A 6,780-nucleotide genomic window follows, 5' to 3' on the forward strand; every position below is an offset into this window, starting at 1 on the left:
TATCTCTAATTATCCATCAAAATGTTAGAAGTGGAGCTGTGGCTCAAACACTGTCTTTGAGTGAAAAAGTTAAGGAACAGGGTCTAGTCCCTGAGTTCAAGCCCCAGTCCTGGCAAATAATAACACATAATACTTAGTAATAATAAAATGTGAGACTACCATTATACAAACCCATCTCTTTAGGTTACTGCAAACTGAGTATTTTTCTCTTGTTCTATTCTGACATGTCTGTCTGTACCTGACTTAACTAACATTGACTTGGAGAAAACCCAAATGTGTAGCTATTTCAGAGGAAAAGAAGGTTTATCTTTTCCTCAGTACTAGGGCTTAAACTCATGGCCTCAATGCACTTGGCTTGCTTGCTCACAGCTGGCACCCTACCACTTGAGCCATCCTTCCAGCCTAGCATTTTGTGGGTTAAGTGAAGATAGACTTTGTTTTTGGACTAGCTTTGAACATTGAACCTCCAGGTCAGAGAATCTTGAGTATCGAGGATTACAGGCATGAGCCACTGATGCCCAGCTGAGGCATAAGAAAGCTGTTCTTTCCTTCTATATCAAAGGTAGCTTTCAAACCACCTCAGCACAGGAAGGGGAAAATGGGAAACATTTGTAGTCAGTGAACACATATAATTACTTACTACCAAGTGCAGCATAGATTAGACACTAGCTGTGCAACAGTTAAGACTAAGCCCTTTTTCTGATCAACTTAAGTAAGACTGAAAAGTGTGCCCAACAAAAGCCATTGGTGATGTTAGATCCAAACAGTACAAGAGCGATGATTCAATATTCGGGTACCCAAGGTTATGGACATGGTCTTAGAGATATAAACATAACTATATAGACATAAAAAAATCTCTGATGGGATATATACTCTATAGACAATGTTACATTATATAGATTGAAATGTATCTATGACATACAAACCCTCAGCTTAATTTTAATTGTATTCCAAAATCTATGTGCCAATGATTCCCCTTTAAATACTTGTTAAACAGGACATTTGAGATATGATGTAAAAATCAGTGTTAGGGGCCAGGAGTTTGTCCTAGTGGTAGAGTGCTTGCCTAGGATGCACGAAGACCCCGATTTGATTCGTCGGTACCACATACATAGAAAAAAGCCAGAAGTGGTGCTGAGGCTCAAGTGGTAGAGCTCTAGCCTTGAGAAAATCCAAGAACAGTGCCCAGGACTAGCAAAAAAAAAATCAGTGTTAATAAAATATATATATTTTTAAAAAGCCACTGGTGTGGGCCATGGTGGCTCACACCTATAATCCTAGTTACTTAGGAGGCTGAGATCGGAGGATCAAGATTCAAAGCCAGCTAGGGTACAAGACCTGAGACTCATCTCCAATTAATCTCTAGAAAACAGGAAGTGGGGCTCAGCTCAAGGATAGTGTAGTAGCCTTGAGCTGAAGAGCTCAGGACAGTGCCCAGGCCCAGAATTCAAGCCCTATGACCCACAAAAAGAAGGAGAAGGAGAAGAGGAAGAGAAGAAAAAGAAGAGGAGGAGGAGGAAGAAGAGGAGGAGGGAGAGGAGGGAGAGGGAGAGGAGGAAGAAGAGCAAAGAATCAGCTACTGGTGCTGGCTACTGCTGGCTCATGCCTTTAATCCAAGCTACTCAGGAAGCTGAGATCTAAAGATTGCAGTTTAAAGACAACCCAAGCAAGAAAGTCTGTGGGACTCAATTAACTTTAAGTCAATCACCAAAAAGCTAGATGTGGAGCTGTGGCTCAAATGGTAGAGCACCATCCTTGCATAAAATAAGCTCCGGCACAGCACTCAGTTCTTGAGTTCAAGCTCCAGGAATAGCACACACACAAAAAAGCCACTGGCTTGACCGTATGCTATCTTCAGTCCCATCACATCTCAGGCATCCTTTTTCCCCCCTGTACACATAGTATAGCCTATTTCCAACTCTATGAAATTCAGATATAGGGAGCCTTAGTTGTGCTGGGGCTGGGGCAGTAAAAACTAGTCTCTTTTTCCCCTATACACATAGTATAGCCTATTTTCCAACTCTATGAAATTGAGATATAGGAAGCCTTTGTCATGCTGGGGCTGGGGCAGTAGAAACTAGTCTCTTTCAATAGCCATCTGAATCCCTTAAAGTGAAAGTACTTGTTATTTGTCTCCAGCAAATAAAACAAACAAAAATCGTTTGATCTTTAGGAAACTCTTTCTTGTTAAGGTAACATTCTGTCTGACTTTCATGTTTCAACATTCATTGTATATTTAATTATTTTCAAAAGTTTTGTTTTAAACCATTAACCTTTTTCAGCATTTAAGATAAACACTGGGCAGGCTTTGTTAAAGATTAAAAATAAGTCTCACACAAAACTGCAAAATGTGGCAAAGATAATACCACATGGGGTCGGTATGTTCCCAAACAGGATTCTCAGTGGCCTCAGACCACACTACTTCATTAGAATTCTTGTTCTGAAAACTATCATCCCCTGACTTCAACCCACCCTTTCCTGAGACTGGTGAAAATATGGAGGAAGAAGAATAAAATAATAATAAAAATGACCACCAAAGTGAAAAAGTAGAACAATCTTCAGGGAGGCATGTTTGGGCTCTTTTTTCAGCTGACTGCCAGGGTTTGCGAAATGACATTGATTCTAACCTTGTAATGGCACTTGAGTAGAGAGCATGCTGGGATAGCAATTAGGACAACAACGACATTGGCTGTTCTCCATGGGCATGCTAGCAAATGATGCTTTTCATTCGGCTGGAGAGTAATTTAGTAGACCTTGATATTATCTCATTGAAAACAACATCTCATCTCAGACTATTAGACTTTGATTGTGATATTTTCCTAATAAGGCTTCCCTTTTAGATCTAGAGGTAGAAACATAGATTCCCCTATTCCTAGGTCTCCCCATTTTTCAAGTCTCTACTTATTCTCCAGAATCTTGGGATGTTTGCTTGATCTTTCATTTTATTCTTTCTTGATATTCTCATATATTTCCTCTCTCAAATCCTCCCCTGGTGGATTTAGAACTGGAATGTCTGAAATATTCCTGCAGTTCTCAGAGAAGACAATAGGTGGTGAGAAAAAGCCATGCCTCTCTGAGTTAGCTGCATTTGTGGAACAATGAGCATCAGCTTGGATATCGAAACCTATGGACTTGTCTCCTTCTTGTAGATGGCCAGGTATGTGACTAGGACCTTCCTTTTTACTTTTAAGTGTAAATCAATTCTACCTCAACTCAAGAATTTGACTACAATGAAAGAAATTCAACGTTTAAGACAATGGACACTTTGCCAAAGGATTTTATATACTCAGTGCCAGTGAAGTTATATTAATATGTCAGTGTTGTCTGCTGAAACTAAACAAAGATGTAAATATATAAACTCTATAATAAAGTGTAAAAAGTGATTTTAGGAAGTTGGAGCTGTGACTCAGGTAGTAGAGTGTCTTACAAGTACAAGGCCCTGAAGTTCAAGTCCAAGAAAAAGAGAAAGAAGTGTGGAATTATGAAAATTATTTTACACATTCATTCCTAGTGTCAGATCCCTGGAAGGAAATATTTTCTGAAGGGAATAATGAAGAAAAATGTATCTACTCAGGCACCAGTGGCTCATGTCTGCAATTTTAACTACTTAGGAGGCTGAGATCTAAGGATCATAGTTCAAAGCCAGTCCAAGTAAAAAAGTTCTTGAGATTCTTATCTCTTAATTATTAGCAAAAAGCCAGAACCAGAGATGTGGCTCAGGTTGTAGAGTGTCTATCTTGAGTGAAAAAGCTCAGGGATGGCACGTAGGCCCTCAGTTCAAGCCCTAGTACTGGTATAGAAAGAGTTAGAGAATGGAGTTGCAAAGCTGTATCTGAGGCTCTGGAACTTAGTTCGGGGTACAGTGTGATAGGCCTTCAGAAAAGAATGCCACATGGGCATGCTGGTATGAAGTGGGGTATATTCTTTCCCAAGACCAAAAATTGATCATTGGTTGGCTAAATGAAATTGTTACCATTTGGACAGGGTTGTGGGAATAAGTTTTTAAAAAAAAGACTTAAAAAGCTACAAGTTTGAGCACATTATTGTTCTGGCTTTGAGCCACTGTACAGTCTGTGAAAAGCAAAGCAAATTAATTCAAGGCTAAATCTTCATAAAAACTGGAGTTATATAATCTTAAAATTAAAGATCAAGCGTCTGACCTCTCTCCAAAAGCAAAACTCCCTCAAAGAACATCTCTAAAGGTTGACCTTCCAGGCATTTTCTAGAACACTTTCAAAACAAAGGAATTCAAACAACTTCCTACCTCCTTCTATTCTGACACCCTCCCCTAACTGTTTCAGGGTTTCTGAGGCTGGAGGAGACCCCAAGGAAAAAGTAGACCTCTTGGAGGTCTAAGAAGTCTACCCAAGATCTCCATAAATTGTGTTTGTTTGTTTGTACAGTTTCTAATAAAACTGAATATGTAAGCTTGTTATAATGACCACTTGCATTTTTTCTTTTCCTTGAGTAGTACAGGTTTATAGAAAAATTAAACAAAGAGCATAGAGAGTTCTCATAGATCCATATGCTTCTATACCCCCAATTTCCTTCTTTTGTTTGTTTGTCTGTTTGTGTTTGAGATAGGATAGCTCAAGCTGGCCTTGAACTTTCAATCCTGTGAGATCAACTTCCTGATTCTGGGATTATAAGCACACACCAACACAATCAGGGCCCCATCGCCCCTCCCCCGCATGCCCCACTCCCCACCCTCCCTTGTTTTTAAACTATTGCTGGTGCCAACTTTTTCAGGAGCTCCAGAAGCTAATTCATTGCCCATCCCTAGCTATATGAAGGAAAAACACCTGGGTCTACAAGTAAGAGACACAAGAAGTAAAAAGCTCCAGAGATCTCAGTACTGGAGAAGGTAAGCTGGGTGAGGAGGATATCATAGGCAAGCTAAGGATTCCACAGGGACTGTAGATACCACAAATGTAAGAAGACTGGCTGCTAGGTGTATTGCAGCCTGAAGGGGAAGCTAGTAGATTCTTATGGAACACATCCACAAACTAAAGGCAGAGAAGGCCCACAGAAAGCTTTCTGAACAGGCAGAGGTCTAGGGGTAAGATTCAAGAAGAATGTGGCCTCTAGGCCAGGAAAGCAAAGGTCATCAGGTCTATCTGAACAGGAGGAAGAGGCTAGGAATTAAAAAAATAAAAAGCTCCCTCTGTGCATAGGAATCATAATGATTACAAAAAGCCACTCACTGAATCAATCAAGACTTAAATAGAACAAAGCAAAGAGAAAATTCAACAAAGAAGAATTATTGCCTGGACCAATGATGATTCTGTTTAGAGTAGAACTCTGAAAGTCAGGGTTGAGGTAGATGGGACCCAACAACCACATGGAATTCAGAGAGGTGTTAGCTGGTTGCTATGATAATAAGGACTCTATGTCAAAAGAACTGGCATTTCTAATCTGTCCTAGAGAAAGAAGTACAAGTCAAAGATGAAAGGAGAAATATAAAACAGTGACTTAAAAGAACAGAGAGCAGGCTGGGATGAGGTTGAAGGAAACGTTACTTTAAATAAGTTAAGGAATGACTATGTCATAGGATACTATTTAGGTTTAGTCCCTGCTGTAGGCATGGGTTTGCACATATTTGTATGTGTGACAGAATACAATACCATTTTGGGTACAAGCCAACACACAATCTAACCTTAAAAGAGTTTTCTATTAAATAAAAAAAAAAGTAGTGACAAAACATTCTTACCTGCTACTTTTTCAGTAGCATGACTTTGAATACTGTTTACAATCATTGATGGCCCCTAAAAGGAAAATACATAATTCATTTATTCAAAGCCAACAGGTAACTTTGGTGCAGCCATTGGAGATGAGTAATGCCATGTGGGCAAACATATGTCTCCCAAGCGATCTGCTAATCCAAGGATATTATGTGATATGCTCCTGGTACCAGCATGAATATTCCATAAATGACACAAGAATATGGATTTCTGGAGCCATATTCTGGATCATAATCCTTGCTCCAAACTGGATACAGTGCCTCACACCTGTTAGTATACCTACTTGGGAGGTAGAAATTAAGAAGATCATGGTTCAAGGCTAACCCAGGAAAAAAGTTGGGTAGATCCTATGTCGATCAATAAAACAAAGCTAGATGCAGTGCACATTTGTCATCTCAGCTATGAAGGAAGCATCAATGTAAGGACTGATGTCCAGGCTGGCCTCAGGGAAATAAACAAGACCCTACTTGAAAAAATAATGAAAACAAAGCAATCTGGAAGAATGGCTCAAGTGATAGAGTACCTGAATACCTGTCTAGCAAGTTCAAACTCCAATAATGAAAAAAAAAATTAAGCTTTTTTCTCCAGTATCTATCAGCCATAAGACTTTAAGAAAGCTGTTAACCTTTTCTTTTCCACTTTCTTCCTTGGTAAAATAGGATGATAATAATACACTTAGGCTGAGCATGATGGCAGATACATGTCATCTCAACCCTCCAGAGGCTGAGGCAGGGTTATAAGTTGAATGCCAGCCTGGACTTCATAGAAAAACCTTAAATAAAACAAGAACAAAATTGTGCACTTACTTCACCAAGTAGTTGTAGGGAGTGAATTAAATTAGTTATCTATAAATAAGCTACTTAAAAGGAACATATGGACAGAATTACATAAGGATATTTATTTATTATTTTGTGGGTAATGGGGCTTGAACTCAGCCTAGGCACTGTCCCTGAGCTTTTCAGCTCAAGGCTACCACCCTACTCCTGGGCCTGGGTGTTGTCCTTGAGCTCTTCAGCTCAAGGCTACCTCTCTACCCTTG

Source organism: Megascapheus bottae, chromosome 11 (genome assembly GCF_031878675.1).
Source record: "Megascapheus bottae isolate mThoBot1 chromosome 11, mThoBot2.hap1, whole genome shotgun sequence".
Classification (NCBI taxonomy): Eukaryota; Metazoa; Chordata; class Mammalia; order Rodentia; family Geomyidae; genus Megascapheus; species Megascapheus bottae.